Source organism: Elaeis guineensis, chromosome 6 (genome assembly GCF_000442705.2).
Source record: "Elaeis guineensis isolate ETL-2024a chromosome 6, EG11, whole genome shotgun sequence".
NCBI classification, from domain to species: Eukaryota; Viridiplantae; Streptophyta; class Magnoliopsida; order Arecales; family Arecaceae; genus Elaeis; species Elaeis guineensis.
The window spans coordinates 122,391,328-122,410,118 of NC_025998.2; the positions used below are offsets into that span (position 1 = coordinate 122,391,328).

Consider the following 18,791-nt stretch of genomic DNA (forward strand, 5'->3'; position numbering starts at 1 on the left):
GATTAACTATGATCAATGTTATAAATTTTGAATAAGGATCTAATCGGGATCCAATCTACTGCACGAATTTCGAAACAATCTCAGGTTATTTTATTTTCATCTCAAGTTGATCCTAGGATCCGTGATGTAGTTAGAGAGAGTAGAAAGATCTTAGAGAGAGAAAATTCATAAAGAGAGAGAGAAAAGGTCTAGAGAGAGAATCTAGAGAGAGAAGATGGAGAGAGGAGAGAGGAAAGAGAGAGAAATTTTTCTCTTTTTCTTTTTTTTTTCTATTTTTTTTCTTTCTATTTTTTTTCTTTCTTTTCTTTTCTTTTTTCTCTTTCTCTTTTTCTTTTCTTTTCTTTCTTCCTTCTTCTTCTCTTTTTCCTGTTTTCTTCTTTCTTTTATCTTCTCTCTCTTTTCCTGGCCAAACAGAGGAGGGACACGAGGGGGAAAGGGGGTGGCTTATGCTTCGGCGAGGCACAGCACATCCAAGGCCACGAGAAGATGAGGAAGAAGGAGAGAAAGAAGGGTTGGTGTTTACCTCGGGCTTCAGCAGCAGTGTTATCGTCTCCAATTTCCGACGAGCATGATTACGGGAGGCCATAGCTTTAACGGCAAAAATCGAGGAGAAAGAGAGGGAGGAAAGCTGATGAAGGATCTTAGGGAGGGAGAGGACCTATTTATAGAGAGCCTTAGGACCTCCGGCGGTCCTAGGACTCCCGTTCCAAACGGGACTCGTCGGAGAAGAAGACTCTTCCTGATTTTTTTCTTTTTTTTTTTGTGTGGGCTTCTCGGGTTTTTTAGGCCTGGTCCAAAGCCCAAATGGGCTGGGTGTCACAGATCTATTCTTGATGTATGCTGTTTGTGCCGGTTCAACAAGTTTTTCAAGCAAAGGTTGAAGTCGGTTGGCAAGAACTTTGGCGAAAATCTTCAAACAACTGTGAATCAAACTTATTGGCCGAAAATCAGACGGGGAGGATGCGGACTCTTTCTTGGGGATGAGAGATAGAGTGGCATAGTTGATCCAAGCCAAATCAATGTTGAAATCATGCATTTGGGAAAAAAAAGCAGTAAGATCATTACAAATCAATCCCCAAAAGTGCTAAAAAAAACACATAGTAAAGCTGTCCGGTCCGGGACTTTTGTCACCCTTGAAGCTAAAGGTGGCGGCTTTGATTTCATCAATAGTAAAAGAGGCATCAAGACTACTGAAATTCAGATCTGTAGAGGGATAGAGCTCATTCCAAACCAGGTCTAACTGAGGTGGAGAAGGCTTACCAAAAGTGCTTTTGAAGAAATCTTTGAAGACGGTCAAGATATCAGGTGTGGTGTATAGAGCTATGTAACCTGGTATTTTTCCCTCTTCATTTGCAATCAAGGATGGGTGGTTTTTACCTCCCTTTTACTCAAAAAAAAAAAAAGAATATTGGACATTGACTCATTATTTACTTAACCTTTTGCAGTTTATAATGATGGCACACTTTGTATGGACATCATCCAGGATGCAGGGTCATGCCATCACAATGTTTGTACTATTTTAGCTTCAGTCCAGGTCAGCCTTCTTGCCTAATCACCAACCTTCACTCTAGAGTCCCTTGCGGAACTACATCAGTGACATTTTCATTCCCAGTGATGAATTAAGACGTTCTTGCAGTCACTTCTCACTGACCCTGTTATATATTGCTCCAAAATTATAGAGAGATCAGGGGGTTTTTTGCAAAATGGTTATATATATATATATATATATATTCTTTCCTTGTTTATCTCCCGTGACAGCTTAGAATTCTTCTTCGGGTGAACCTCTATTTCGTGGAGTTTGTTTTTTTTCTTTAAAAGGAGGCTGCGGCATCTTTTTTTTTTTTTGAAGGGTGCGCGGTGGTTCCTGGTGTTCTTGCACGGGCTTGGTTCTTGGCTTTCTCCCGCTGGTGTTCTGTTGGTGTTCTCCCTGGTGTGTCGTCTCTCTTTCTTCTTGAGTTCCTGATGGATGAAGGCTTTTGGTTGGTGTTCTACCTTTCTTCTTCCTTCTCGGTTTCATGGATGCCCTGTGCTGATGACCGAACGCTTCTTCGATTGGTAAGGAGGTATTCATCTTAAATTTTTTGCCGAGGATTGAGAAAGGTATCTTCGCCTCAGGTATTCTCTTACCTTTGATCTATTGTCGAGGCTGAGATTGGTAGATCCGATTGGATCTTTATTGCCTTCTATTCGATACTCTGTTGCTTTCTTGTTGATTTTGATTTTGGGTATTTTATACCTCATATTATACCTATTTTTCGGGATGGATTTATAGTGGATTGCTCCTCCTCCCCGTGGACGTAGGCCCCTTGTGCCGAACCACGTAAATCTTGATTTCTTTATCTTTGTTTATTTATGCCTGCAATGTGTTTGGCGAATTGTCTCAAAGAGATTAGACATTAGATCAAAAGCCTAGGTCGATCCTATTCGGTGCGCGTGATCTCAATAATTAGTATCAGAGTACTTGGATGGCTGGTGACAAAAAATAAAGTTTTTCAATGACTAATGATTCGGCATCTGTCTCTCACTCCACCATCATCAGGCATGAAGTGGCCGTCTTTGATGGCACGGGAGACTTTTCACTATGGAAGGTAAGGATGAAATATTTGTTGGTTAAAGAAGGTGTAGTAAAAGTCCTTAAGGGTATGGATTCAATCCCGGGAGATAATGAGGCTGCTAAAGAAAAAATTAACGAGAGAGCCCTAGGAATCTTGTTTTCAGATTTAATTGATAAAGTCCTACGCAATATTGTGGAACTAGATACAGCCAAAAGTGTATGAAAAAAATTAGACAGTTTATATATGGCAAAATTCCTGACTAATAGATTATATTTGAGGAGAAAATTACACACATTTCGCATGACAGAAGGAACTTCACTTAAGGATCACTTGGATGAGTATAATAAGCTCCTGCTTGATCTAGTAAATGTTGGTGTCGATGTAGATGAAGAAGATAAGGCTTTGATTCTAATTTACTCTTTGCCTAAGTCCTTTGAGCATATTACCACTATCATGCTTTATGGAAGAGAAATAATAAGTCTTGAAGAAGTAGAAGCTACCTTGTTATCCAATGAACTTAGATTAAAAGTACAGCTTCAGCATCAGGCTCAGACTCCAGCTCAAGGTCTTACTGTTAGAGGTAGAGATGAACAGAAAAAGGAGAGACAGGGTAGAAGTAAGTCCAAAAATAGATCAAAGTCTAGGCCTAAAAGATCAGGTATTTGTCACTATTGCAAAAAGCCAGGCCACTGGAAATCTGAATGTAGACTTCTACAATCTAAAAGGGAGAAGGAACAAAAAGATAAAGGAACAATCTTTGATACAGCATCAATTGCAGTTTCTTCAGAAAGTCATAGCAGTATACCAGATGATGCAGTGTTTACAGCTGCCTGCAGTGTTAGTCATGCTGACACTTGGATCATGGATTCTGGAACATCCTTCCACATGACACCTCACAAGGAATGGTTCTCTTCCTTTAGATCTTATGAAGGTGGTACTGTTCTTCTTGGAGATGATGGTATCTGTAATATAGAAGATATTGAAATGATACAAATTAAATCTAATTCAAATACCGTGGTGATATTGGATGATGTCAGATATGTTCCTAAATTAAAAAGGAACCTTCTCTCAATACATGCCTTTGACAGAGCAGGATATGAGGGCAGATGGGGTAGAGGATCTATAACTATCAATAAAGGGGTATTAACTTTTTTGAGAGGTAAATTAAGTGGCACCCTTTACTTTCTGGATGGCAGTACAGTTGTTGGTCAAGCATCAGCAGTACAATCTTCTATTGAACAGTTGACACATCTATGGCACCAGAGACTAGGACACATTTCAGACATAGGTTTGCAGGAGCTGAGCAGACGTGGTCTGCTGAGTGGTCAGAAGATTGGTGCACTTGGATTTTGTGAGCACTGCATATTTGAAAAACAACACAGAATCAGCTTCACTACAGGCATGCATAGGACAACTGGTATATTAGACTATATTCATTTTGACCTATGGGGACCTGCCCCAATTACATCCAAGGGTAGATCAAGATATATACTTACTTTTATTGATGATTACTCCCGAAAAGTCTAGATATACACCATTAAAAATAAGAGTGATGTATTTGAAACATTCAAAAGGTGGAAGTCTATGGTTGAGAGGCAAACTGAAAGGAAGGTGAAAACTTTTTGGACTGATAATGGTTTAGAATTTTGTTCTACAGAATTTGATAACTTTTGCAAGTCAGAAGGCATTATTAGACATAGAACAACAGTGGGTACACCTCAACAGAATGGTGTGGTAGAATGCATGAACCACACACTATTAGAGAGAGTCAGATCTATGCTATCTAGTTCTGGATTAAGTAGAGATTTTTGGGCAGAGGCTGCTCACACAGCCTGCTATATTATAAACCGATCTCCAGCATCAGCATTAAGCATGAAGGCTCCGGAAGAGATGTGGACAGGAAGACCTACAGACTATTCAGTACTCAAAATCTTTGGGTGTCCAGCTTATGCACATGTAAGAGATAGAAAGTTGGACCCCCGGGCTAAAAAGTGCATATTTATTGGATATGCATATGGGGTAAAGGGCTATAGATTATGGTGCATAGAGCTTGGATCTTAAGGATTTCTAGTCAGCAAAGATGTGATATTTCATGAGACAGCCACTGCTTCAAGACAGCTACAGTCTAATTCTTCTCAGAGAGATCAGGATCGAGGTCAGCAGGATATGACTGTTATAGATATTGATCAGACTGTTAAATCACAGCAGCAGCAGTCAAGTGAAGATACTTATAATGAACAACAACAACAGACAAATGTAGAGATTCAGACTCAGGAGGAGGTGACATTACAAGATCAGGATCAGATTGATAGTATTGCCACTAGAAGACCCAGGCGTCAGATCAGAGCACCTTAAAGGTATGGCTTTGAGGATTCTGCTTGTACTGAGTTAGTCTATTATGCTCTGAGTGTTGCAGACACCATTGGTGATGAGTCGACCACATATCAGGAGGCTATTAGTAGTTCACGGGCTGATAAATGGACCATGGCTATAGTTGAAAAACTTCAGTCTCTAGAAAAGAATCAGACTTGGGAGTTAGTCAAATTATCAAAAGGTGAGAAGGCAATTGACTGCAAATGGATCTTCAAAAGAAAAGAAGGAGCCACTCCTCAAGATTTTAGATATAAGGTCAGGTTAGTAGCAAAGGGATACAGTCAACGAGAGGATATTGATTATAAGGAGGTATTTTCTTCGGTAGTCAAACACTCTTCTATCCGTGTGTTACTTGCTTTTGTTGTTTCTCAAAATTTGAAGCTGGAACAACTAGATGTTAAGACAGCTTTTCTTCACGGTGATTTAGAGGAACAGATCTATATGCAACAACCACCTGGTTTTGAGGTTCCAAATAAAAAAGATCATGTATGCTTACTCAAAAGATCATTATATGGTCTCAAGCAGTCTCCAAGACAGTGGTATCGCAAATTTGACAGATTTATGATCGACCATGGATACAGTAGATCTCCATATGATAGTTGTGTATATCACCAGCAGCTTTCAGATGAGTCCTTTTGTTATTTGTTATTATATGTGGATGATATGTTAATTGCAGTCAAGGACATGTCAATCATCCAGAAACTGAAAGTCGAGCTCAGTACTGCATTTGATATGAAGGACCTTGGACCGATAAAGAAGATACTTGGGATGGAGATTATTCGTGACAGGCAGTCAGGTAGATTTTTTCTTACTCAGCATAATTATATTGAAAAAGTCTTGGACAGATTTGGTATGTCTACAATTAAGCCTGTCACTACCCCCTTTGCTAATCATTTTAGACTTTTTGTCAGAGACTCTCCTCAGATTGAGGATGAGGAGAGATATATGTCTAGAGTGCCATATGCGAGTGCAGTTGGCAGTATCATGTACGCGATGGTCTGCACTCGACCTGATATTTCACAGACAGTAAGCATTGTCAGCAGATACATGGATAAGCCAGGAAAGGCTCACTGGTCAGCTGTGAAATGGATACTTAGATATCTAAAAGGCACTTCTAAATTGGGATTGATATTTACTGCACAGAGTAATTGCATAGTTATAGGATTTTGTGATTCAGATTATGCTTGTGACTTGGACAGGAGAAGATCTTTGACCAGATACGTGTTTACTCTTTCTGGATATACAGTTAGTTGGAAGGCTACTTTGCAGTCTACAGTTGCTTTATCTACCACTGAAGCAAAATATATGGCATTGACAGAGACAGCAAAGGAAGATATTTGGCTAAAAGGGTTGGTACAAGATTTGGGTCTCGAACAGGATTGTTTGGACATTCATTGTGACAGTCAGAGTGCTTTGCACCTTGCCAGAGATCAGATGTATCACAAAGCATGTAGATGTCAGATATCACTTCATCAGAGATCTGATAGAGAAAGGTGATGTCAGGCTTCAGAAAATTTACACTGCCCATAATCCGACTGACATGTTCACTAAACCAATCCCTGCAATTAAGTTCAGAAATTTTCTGAACTTGATTGGTATAAGCATTTAGTAATGCCCTACGGGGCTTGTGGTAAGGAGGAGGTTATAAAAGTTTTTTTTTCCACATCTGATATAAAAGGTACAATATTTGTCGCAAGGAGGAGGATTGTTATATATTGCTCCAAAATTATAGAGAGATCAGGGGGTTTTTTGCAAAATGGTTATATATATATATATTCTTTCCTTGTTTATCTCCCGTGACAGCTTAGAATTCCTCTTCGGGTGAACCTCTATTTCGCGGAGTTTGTTTTTTTTCTTTAAAAGGAGGCCGCGGCATCCTTTTTTTTTTTTGAAGGGTGCGCGGTGGTTCCTGGTGTTCTTGCGCGGGCTTGGTTCTTGGCTTTCTCCCACTGGTGTTCTTCCTGGCGTTCTTTCGCTGGTGTTCTGTTGGTGTTCTCCCTGGTGTGTCCTCTCTCTTTCTTTTTGAGTTCCTGATGGATGAAGGCTTTTGATTGGTGTTCTACCTTTCTTCTTCCTTCTCGATTTCACGGATGCCCTGTGCTGATGACCGAATGCTTCTTCGGTTGGTAAGGAGGTATTCATCTTGATTTTTTTGCCGAGGATTGAGAAAGGTATCTTCGCCTCAGGTATTCTCTTACCTTTGATCTATTGATGAGGCTGCGATTGGTAGATCCAATTGGATCTTTGTTGCCTTCTGTTCGATGCTCTGTTGCCTTCTTGTTGATTTTGATTTTGGATATTTTATACCTCATATTGTACCTATTTTTCGGAATGGATTTATAGTGGATTGCTCCTCCTCCCCATGGATGTAGGTCCCTTGTGCCGAACCACGTAAATCTTAATTTTTTTGTCTTTGTTTATTTATACCTGCAATGTGTTTGGCGAATTGTTTCAAAGAGATTAGACATTAGATCAAAAGCCTAGATCGATCATATCCGGTGCACGTGATCTCAACAGACCCAAATCCTGTCAGCCCTGCGAATCCTGATGTTGCTGGCATGTTTCAGCATGAGTTTCAAGCCTATTATAACAGGTTTGTTTAAAATGCAGCTTTTCTCTAGTCACTAAGATCTTAAATTAGTATCAAGGGATTGAAAGGTATGTAAACCTTGTTATATGTTGGTGCATCCAACCATATTCTTGCAGGAAGGTGTGGTGCTGTGTGCACAAGTGAATCTTCATAGCTTGCAAGGTCCAGGTTCTGCAAGCTGCTTATGCCAAGTGAATTGAGATTGGACCCCATTGTTTACCATTTGCAGCATCGGCATAGATACCATTGTCATGTGTGGTTTCAAGCTTAAGGCTTTTGAAATGAAGAACTATTATATTCGGACTGTTAGTAAAATTCTAATGGCTCCAGATAAACAGTAACTTGGATGTACCAAATATCTTGTTAGCTGGTAGTTGCCGTCCGGATCATCATGGAAATGTGAGTTGGTGGGATGGAACTTATATCTTCATGGTAAAGTTATGGTAAATTATCTTGGGGTTCATGGTGAATACCATCGAAGATGTCATGTATCCAAGACGGGCTGCTGAGTGAATATGTTGAGCAGGTAAACTAACAAACGAAGCATCAGGGGCAAGAAAACAGAGAGTCTTAAATACTTTTAAATGCTGTGCTATAACAAAGAAAGAGTAATCAACCTTTCTCGCGACAGCAAGGGTTGATTGCTCTTTGATTTGTTGTTATTGGCTGTGCCATAGCCGCAGGGGAATGGGAAAGAGATAATAAGAAACAGATTTTCTGCTCTTTTTGCCAACTAGAATGGAGAGAGAAGAGGGAATCTCTCTTCTTTTTTTTTTTTTTGATTGGTTGAAAGGGAAGGAAATGCCACCCACTTTATTAGAGAAAGCATTGCGTACCGGGTGAGAATAATATGCTGAAGTCACATCAGACTCTTAGAGGCTAACAGAACAAAGTTACAGACAGAGATGAGAACATACAGTCTTGCAGGTGGATACAAAATCAGTTGCAGAAGCTCACGGGACATGATCTAGAAGATTTGTGTGGGGCCTATCGCTGCAGATCTGGATTTGTTGTTAAGCGTTTGGAGGCGGGGGGGAAGACAGCAGTAACAGAGATTTCAAACAGTTCCAAATCTGAATGTGCCCATCCATAATTTTCACAGATCCAAGATGTTCCCATAGCTGAAAGGAATGGAGACTTTTTAGTAACACATTTCAGATGGAACATTTCTTCCGAGTAGAGATTCTTCTATTTCTTTCCAACCAGACATTCCAACTGTAATAACCCAGATTTAAAAAAAAAATAAATAAAAAAAATAACAGAGGAGGAGGAAGACTCCTAACCGGAGTCTTCTTCCTTCTCGTTTCTGGCGAAATCGGACTCGAGGAGTCCGGCTAGGGTAGAAAACCTCCTCTATAAAAGACCCCCCATCCTCCCTTAGGATCTTTCAACAAAAATTTTCAAAGAAATTTGAGGAATTGCGTAATTTTCTCAAGGGAGGCACCATGAGCGTTGAATGAAAGAGAAGGACCGTCGGAGCTGTTTTTGGCCACCGGAACCAAGGTAAGGTTCCAATTCTTCCTTTTCTCTCTCTTGCTCATCTTCTCACAACCCCAGACTTCACCGTCGGCCATCGATTTTGTTGGAAATAAATTCCAAAGAAGATCCCCTGTTTTTCGAAAAAAAAAATCCGCCGGTCGAACCCCATCGCCGACCGGCTTCTCATGGTCGGCCGTCGTTGCCGGATCTCCGGCCAAGCCGTCGGAGCCCGAGCCACTGAGGGGGGGAGACCTCACGGTCTTTCCTGTTTCAGCCAAGGGAGGCCGCGGGAAGAAAAGAAAAGAAGAAGGAAGAAGAAGAAGAAAAGAAAAGAAAAGAAAAAGGAAAAAGAAAAAGAAAAGAAAAAGGAAAAAGAAAAAAAAAGAAAAGAGAAAAAAGAAAAAGGGAAAAATAAAAATAAAAATAAAATAAAATAAAATAAGAAGAAGAAGAAGAGAGAAAAATTTTCTCTCTCTCCTCTCTCTACCTTCTCTCTCCAGTTTCTCTCTCTAGATTCTCTTCCTATTTTCTCTCTCTAGATCTTTCTCTCTTTTTATGAATTTTATCTCTCTAGAATCTTTCTACTCTCTCTTTGATTTCATCACAGACCCTAGGATAAATTTGAAATAAAAATATGATGATTTGAGATTGCTTCAAAATTCGTGCGGTAGATCTTATCCCAGTCCGATCCTATTCAAAATTTATAACACTTGATTCATATTGAGTCACCCTGATAGGATCTCTGATGATCTCGACTATGATTGCCTCATCTGAAGGATACGAAGATTTTTCTCTCCACTTTCTCTCTCTACTTTCTCTCTCTAAAATTTTCTCTCTCTAGAAGTCTTATGGATCAGTGGAGGATCCTGATACATAGACAAGTCCTAATTTTGGTTAATCCTAAGAGAGGTCCTAGATTTGTGTTATTAGAATCGATTATCAGATAATTTTCTTCATATATGATTTTTATATTTGATTAGGGTTATGAAGAGATGATTGTCTGCATATGATATCGAGTGAAATATTTTGTTAAAAAAATTTATAAATCAAAGAAGAACATTGATTTCTGTACTTGGATCAATCATCGGTAAAGGTAAGAATTTCTGTACATGATCACCATTATATATATGCTATTTTACTGTTGGTTTTACATTATTGGTTTTGCATCATCGGATTTGAGATTGATGAATTTATTATACTTGAGATACTGTTATTTGATTTTGAGCATGAGTATGTTATGTCAATATATATATGTATCAGAGATTGATGGCATGATTATATGGATATGACATATCTGAATTGATCATAATGCAAGTCGGAATTGATTTGATGAAATCAACACATAATGATTAAATGAAAAGAAAGAGATATATGATATGGACTAGTCTTGTCATATGAAACAGCCCGCCAGGAGCTTATGCCTGGGACAGCCCCACTAGCTTACAGGTGGATCAGCCGGCCAGGAGCTCATGCCTGGGACAGCCCGTCAGGAGCTTATGCTTGGGACAGCCTCTCACGGACTTTCGTACGTGGGACAGCCAGTCAGGAGCTCATCCTGGGATAGTCTTGAAAGACTTTTTAAGTGGATTCGATCCGGATGATGATTGAGGTATAGACTTGGATAGTCTAGAGCCGAAAAGAAACTGTTAAGAATCATGTGATTATGAAAGGAGAAATGAAAGATAAGACATGAAATAATTATTGAATAAAAGGATTTCACATGTTAACATATGATTATGCATCTATTTTAACAAGACAGAAAATTTATGGATGTTTGCATTATTCTGGATATTGAACATGAGATTTTATATTTTATTGCTTATTCTTATTTTCAGATTTTATTACTATATCAGTGTGATATGAGAATTCTTACTGGGCTGTAAAGCTCACACCCCTTTATCTTTCTTTTCTTCTCAGAGTTACAGGATGCTTATGATTGGCTATGGCCTGGATTTACGAGTGGGCAGAAGAATAAATAGGAGTGTCATAGTATCTGATCAGAGAATTGAAAAAATTTAATTATAATTATACAAGTTTTATGAATTATTAATGAAATTAAATATTATGGTTGATAAGGTTGTAACGATTTAATTTGGCCTTGCATATTCTTTAGGGCTTGCTCTAAGGAGTGTGTGGCCATCACGTATCCGACCCGGGTGTTGAGTTCGGAGCGTGACAGATTGGTATCAGAGTATAGGATATGATCATTAGGGATTATGATATAAGTGATTAGAATATTACAGAGTGATATTAGAGCTTAGGTTATGATCATTGGAGATTACGATATTAATGATTAGGATGAGATAGAATAATATCAGAGCTTAGGTTTAAGATCACTAGAGATTATAAAGAGATATTAAAACTTTATGTAAGATCAGTAGGATGTGACAGAGTGGCATCTGAGCTTAGAGGTTAGGTTACATTTATTTGGAGACAATGATACAAGTGATTAGGATATGACAGAACAGTACTAGAGCCCAAGTTTAAGGTCATTGGGAATTGTCATATAAGTGATATCAAAACTGTGAGATTATAATCAATAGAGTATGATAGATAATATTAGAGTCTGAGGTTATAATCATTAAGGATGTAATAGAATGATATTATAGTTTAGGTTATGATCATTAGAAAATATAATTTAAGTGATATTTAAGCTTAAGATTATAATTATTTGAAATTATGACTTTAGTGATATTTAAACCTAGGTTATGATCATAAGGAACATGATTGACATAAAAGAAAGGAATCAATATTTGGATTTTGAATCAATAAATACTATGATGAAACTTTATGTATAAGTGGTATATGATATCTATAATAGAATTGATGAGTTATATCTTAGATTTCAATTAGTAAGGTTGACCTAAGTATGAAAAGAGTTGACCTTGGAATAAAGTGGGAGTTATTGATAAGTTATGTTGAGTATACTAGAGGATTTTGGAATGTAAAACTTATATGATTGAAGATCATGATAACTTTTTTGATTTTGATATTAATTATCTGAGCATTACAAATTTTAAATTTATCAGAAGGAAGTTAGGATATGGTCTAAGAAGAAATTACATCATATGAGAGAGAAATATTTTTGAACACTGAACCCATAAGAGGTCATATATGAAACTCAATCTTAGATAAAAAAAAATATATATATATATAAAGATATACTTAATTTTTATTATGAGAAAATGAGATACATATTTTGGTGAAATCTTTGGTTACTCAAAATATCATATTCTGAATAGGATTCCTTGATCTTTCAAGTTACATTGAATTTCAAGTCAAAAGCTTACTTTTCTAAGTGAATCAAAAGTATTTTGATATTGTTGTTAAATTAAAGAAGAAAATTTATTTTGTTAGAGTATGATATACAGGTTATGATAAAATCTTTAATAATTCGTATTACTATCTTTGGACTAGATTTTTTTTAATTTTTCTTGTGATTGTTGAAGATGATGAAGTGTAGCAATTATTCAAGTCAAAGTTTGATTTTTTTTAAATTGAACAAGACATCTTACTAGTGTTAAATTTTGAATGACTTATACAATGGAAAAAAAAATTTTGTATAGATTTATCGATTAATATTAAGGGTTGTGATGAAGGGAGCTTTATAGGAAATAATCAAGTTGATTCTACTTAAGGATGTTGGCTTGAGTTCTTCTAGTTTGTCAAGTTAGAATTAATTCTTTAAAAAAAAAAAAAAGAAAGATTGATTTAGAAATTATCTAAATGATTGTAAGGTAAATTTAAGGTTAACTCCAATCGATTCTAGACATGTTAGATTCGTGAAGAGTGATGAAACTTATGCAAAGATTTCAAATATAGGATGTGGATCAAGATTTTATTTTTATATGCTAACCCAAAGATAGTAAAGATAAAGAACTTAAAATTTTATCGTAAGTCTTATATGAAATTTGAAGGTTGGATCTATCCTAGATTGATCTAACATATAAGGATATTTTTATCTTTGATAGACTTATATAATTTGATAAATTAAGATCAGAGTGCGCAGTAAAGCATGGTGGATTAAATTGATTAGAAATACTAATCTTTTAAATCAAAAGATATTATGATGAAATACATTAGTTGCAAATAAGGAAGGATTTTATTGATAATGAAAGGATGCTATAAATTTTGATCTAATCTGATCATAGCCGAATAATTTTTGTCAGTAGGTTGTTTCATTATAGATAATGCCAAGAAATTTTAGATATCTCAAGTTTATTAATAGCTCGATAGTTCTGATATTAGTTAAAACTTAGAATGTCCTGACATAGATCTCATATTTTTTTTTAAAAAAATTAATATTATTACTTGGACTGATACAGAAGATTGAGGTTTTCTTAAGATGAGAGTCTACATATAAAATTTGTTGGAAGGTCAAGAGAAGAAAAAAAAATCAATGATTGTGAAGAGCGCCCGATGTTTGACCTTTATTTATTTTTCTATCAAGGATAGTCTGAGATAATTATAAATTTTGAGTGAAATGTATTAGACAAATAATGGTAATATATTAATACAAGTCTAAAATATTACAGTTCTTCAAAAAGTTAAGAAATCAATAAGAAGGGATGAGTTTGAGATTTCAAATAATTTTTGTTATAACAAGATCATGAGAAATAAATAATATATATGACATTATCGTAAGCTTGAGAATGACATGAAGAATGTATACTTTGAAATAGGTATCTCGAACGACATAACCTAATTTCGAGGACGAAATTATTTTAAGGAGGGAAGAATGTAATAATCCAGATTTAAAAAATAATAATAAAAAAAAAATAACAGAAGAGGAGGAAGACTCCTAACCGGAGTCTTCTTCCTTCCCGTTTCCGGCGAAATCAGACTCGAGGAGTCCGGCTAGGGTAGAAAACCTCCTCTATAAAAGACCCCCCATCCTCCCTTAGGATCTTTCAACAAAATTTTCAAAGAAAATTGAGGAATTGTGTAATTTTCTCAAGGGAGGCACCGTGAGCGTTGAACGGAAGAGAAGGGCCGTCGGAGCTGTTTTTGGCCATCGGAACCAAGGTAAGGTTCCAATCCTTCCTTTTCTCTCTCTTGCTCATCTTCTCACAACCCCAGACCTCACCGTCGGCCATCGATTTTGCTGAAAATAAATTCCAAAGAAGATCTCCTATTTTTTGAAAAAAAAACCCACCGGCTGAACCCCATCGCCGACCGGCTTCACATGGTCGGCCGTCGTTGCTGGATCTCCGGCCAAGCCGCTGGAGCCCGAGCCACCGGGAGGGGACCTCACGGTCTTCCCCTGTTTCAGCCAAGGGAGGCCGCGGGAAGAAAAGAAAAGAAGAAGGAAGAAGAAGAAGAAAAGAAAAGAAAAGAAAAAGGAAAAAGAAAAAGAAAAGAAAAAAGAAAAAGAAAAAGAAGAGAAAAAAAAAGAAAAGAGAAAAAAGAGAAAGAGAAAAATAAAAATAAAAATAAAATAAAATAAAATAAGAAGAAGAAGAAGAGAGAAAAATTTTCTCTCTCTCCTCTCTCTATCTTCTCTCTCTAGTTTCTCTCTCTAGATTCTCTCCTTATTTTCTCTCTCTAGATCTTTCTCTTTTTTTATGAATTTTATCTCTCTAGAATCTTTCTACTCTCTCTTTGATTTCATCACAGACCCTAGGATAAATTTGAAATAAAAATATGATGATTTGAGATTGCTCCAAAATTTGTGTGGTAGATCTTATCCCAGTCCGATCCTATTCAAAATTTATAACACTTGATTCATATTGAGTCACCCTGATAGGATCTCTGATGATCTCGACCATGATTGCCTCATCTGAAGGATACGAAGATTTTTTTCTCCACTTTCTCTCTCTAAAATTTTCTCTCTCTTCATGGATTTTTTCTCTCTAAAAGTCTTATGGATTAGTGAAGGATCTTGATACATAGATAAGTCCTAATTTTGATTAATACTAAGAGAGGTCCTAGATTTGTGTTATTAGGATCGATTATCAGATAATTTTCTTCATATATGATTTTTATATTTGATTAGGGTTATGAAGAGATGATTGTCTGTATATGATATCGAGTGAAATATTTTGTTAAAGAAATTCATAAATCAAAGAAGAACATTGATTTTCGTGCTTGGATCAGTCATCGGTAAAGGTAAGAATTTCTGTACATGATCATCATTATATATATGCTATTTTACTTTTGGTCTTGCATTATTGGTTTTGCATCATCAGATTTGAGATCGATGAATTTATTATACCTGAGATACTGTTATTTGATTTTGAGCATGAGTATGTTATGTCAATATATATATGTATCAGAGATTGATGGCATGATTATATGGATATGACATATCTGAATTGATCATAATGCAAGTCGGAATTGATTTGATGAAATCAACACATAATGATTAAATGAAAAGAAAGAGATATATGGTATGGACTAGTCTTGTCATATGGAACAGCCCGTCAGGAGCTTATGCCTGGGATAGCCCCACTGGCTTATAGGTGGATCAGCCGGTCAGGAGCTCATGCCTGGGACAACCCGCCAGGAGCTTATGCTTGGGACAGCCTCTCACTGGCTTTCGTACGTGGGACAGCCGGTCAGGAGCTCATCCTGGGATAGTCTTGAAAGACTTTTTAAGTGAATTCGATCCGGATGATGACTGAGGTATAGACTTGGATAGTCCAGAGCCGGAAAGAAACTGTTAAGAATCATGTGATTATGAAAGGAGAAATGAAAGATAAGACATGAAATAATTGTTGAATAAAAGGGTTTCACATGTTAACATATGATTATGCATCTATTTTAACAAGATAGAAAATTTATGGATGTTTGCATTATTCTGGACATTGAACATGAGATTTTATATTTTATTGCTTATTCTTATTTTCAGATTATATTACTGTATCAGTGTGATATGGAAATTTTTACTGGGCTGTAAAGATCACATCCGTTTATCTTTCTTTTCTTCTCAGAGTTACATGATGCTTATGATTGGCTATGGCTTGGATTTATGGGTGGGCAGAAGAATAAATAGGACTGTCATGGTATCTGATCAGAGAATTGAAGAAATTTAATTGTAATTATGCAAGTTTTATGAATTATTAATGAAATTAAATATTATGGTTGATAAGGTTGTAACGATTTAATTTGGCCTTGCATATTCTTTAGGGCTTGCTTTAAGGAGTGTGCGGCCATCACGTATCCGACCCGGGTGTTGAGTTCGGGGCGTGACACCAACACAACGCCATGATTAGATGATCCCAGGCTCTCCGGTTAGCTCCCTCGAATTTCTTTCTCCTCCACGTGTCCAAATGGAGTGGAAACTTGCAAGCTAACCCCTTATGTTGAGGCAAGTCTTCAACGTTGTGCAAATACTTCTTACAAAGAGGGCAACCGGCACTGATCCTCTATCCTTTCTTAGCCAATACTTCACCTTTATGAAGCTGATTTTTTAATGCCAACCAGATAGAGACTAATCTTCTCCAGCACTGCCGCTTTCCAAGTGGTCTTGTAGAAGGGGCAAACCAATCCTCCTCGGTTGAGGAATTTATAGAATGAATGCACCGTGAATGAACCATCTTGGGTGAGTTTCCAAATTGGGGTATCAGCTACCCTTGTAGGTCTGATATTAGATAAGAGTTCATAGAGGCTCTAAAGCTGAATTAATGTATCTGTGCAGTTGCTATGGCGGGTTCTCACTGGATACATTGGTAACCTTATACTAAAACGCTCTATGAGGTCTAAATGTACTTGGCGTTGCGGCTTTGGACCAAAACCTTTATAGTGGTTGCCATTGCAGCCATGATGGTCATGTGATAGCAACAAAATTAAACGAATGGAATAGCTATTAACATGAGACTGCATCATGATTAGCGCATGCAAATTTTGCCCTTTTCCATGCATCTCTCTTAATAGAATCCCCAGTCACTTCTAGGCTACCTTATCTAGTTTCATCTTGTTTGGTAGTTTGGATTAATGACCAGAACTTTTCAGATTATTTAGAAAAAAGGATGGCCAAGTGATGAGTGAAATTCCTACATGAAGGACCTGTTCAAATATTTTTGAGCGATTTATGAAGGTGTTAAAGAAGTGGTGAGATAGAATTTAAGACCAGCAGGAAGAGAGATGAGAACAGAGAAATGAAGGCTGATCCTACATCATCACATCAAGACCAGCAGGAAGAGAGATGAGAACATATAAATGAAGGCCGATCTACTATTAAATTTTATGCTAATGAAGATAACATGTCAATACTGGAGACTTCAATCTATTCTTTGGGGATAAAAACTCTAATTTTTTTAATGAACTGTTTGATGGTTTTATATTGCTCTTGGTTGCGCAGTTGCGAGGAAATGCTGATTAGATTGCATTGCTGCTATATATTCCATTGTCACTTTTGTACTGCTGAAGGCAAAGGATAGACAATGCAGATGGTGAAGCTGTGTGATATATTTTCTTTAGCTGCATTATCTCTTCATTGATGTGGTTGGATGTGCTTGGAGTTCAGGATGGGAGACTTACACCATGTTTTAGGAAAAAAATGTCTTCATTGCCATTTTTTGTTGTTAGATGTGATACTCTTTATATTGGTTCCAAATGTGAGTATTTGTATTCTTTTTACCCGTTTCTCTAGTTACTTTCCTCTGCTACGGGACAAGTTGAGAATGAGGCAGAGTGTAGTAGATGCACGCAGTCTGATTCTAAGAATCCACAAAAAGTCTACATCATCATCTAGTTGTTTCATGCTGTCATTTATCTGTGATCCCATGCTTCATCTCCTTGCAGCTGCTGCTTTCCTCGGCCATTTATATTTTTGTATGCAATACTTGAATTATATGCTTCTTATGCTCTTTTGCAAACTGAACTCAGCTTCTTGGCTCTCCATATATTTGGGATAGCTAAATGTTTCTTTCCTTGTGACTACAGCCGATCCAAGTTAAAAGAACTCCAAAATCTGAAGCATATATGTGTGCAGTGTTCTTGAGGTTTGAAACTAGAAAAATCTCCGTTCTTTTCTTGTTAGAAATTCATTGCAAATTATGCACATTAAAAAGGGACAATAAAAGATGTGAGCTGAAATTTTGGCCACTTCAAAGAGGGTGGAACACTGATGATTCACTCACCCATTTAATACTTCGACGAAGACCATCTGATTGACATCAGGATGATCCTTTTTGTGCATGTCCTCCAGGCTTGCTATATTGATTCTAGGAATATGCTGGTATTATGATCATTGTGCTTGACATGATGAACGGCAAAAACGCTAGTGATTGAAAGAAGACCTTGGAGTCCCCTGTTTAGCTTTGCTTCACTGCAACCTGAGCCTTAACACTCTGGCTAGATTAGGAATCTTAGTAGATCTCCAGATAAGAAAACAATTCCCTTTACTCCAAAGACTTTAGTTGTCTCCTGCCTCCTAATGACTTAAGAGGTCTCATAAGAGAAGGAAAGAGTAAACTAAAACCTTTCAAGGCCTTCTATTGCAGTGCAAGATTGGGATCAGGCCAGCAAAATGCTTCATTAAAAGTCCAAGGAGAAAGCTGAAGCAACCTACCACCTTACGAAAAGATCTTATCCGACCATTCTTTATTGAAAAAGAAAATCAGTGATTTGGATCTGAAGAGGTAATTAAGTTTTACAATATCCTCCTTTTGGCTAACCACATTCAAAAACACTTTTTCCTTTGTCTTTAACTTGCAATCTCAGTTTGAAATAGAATTCAGTTGGTTAGTTGGCCGGTCCCATGCTCCTTTTTTTTTCCTTTCTTAAATCTCACCTGAAACTAAGATAGAGACTGGACTTCTTTTCGAGCTTTATATATGGAGGGGTGGCTG

At 37.1% G+C, this 18,791-nt stretch overlaps 1 long non-coding RNA gene across 1 annotated transcript; it reads left to right on the top strand.

Annotated features, from left to right (window-relative positions):
• Positions 1-8,867: 8,867 nt before the first annotated feature.
• LOC140858405 (uncharacterized) lies at positions 8,868-16,015 on the top strand. Its single transcript, XR_012141978.1, has 3 exons — positions 8,868-9,021; positions 9,978-10,090; positions 15,930-16,015. It is a non-coding gene; the product is annotated as an uncharacterized lncRNA (long non-coding RNA).
• The last annotated feature ends 2,776 nt before the right edge of the window (positions 16,016-18,791 follow it).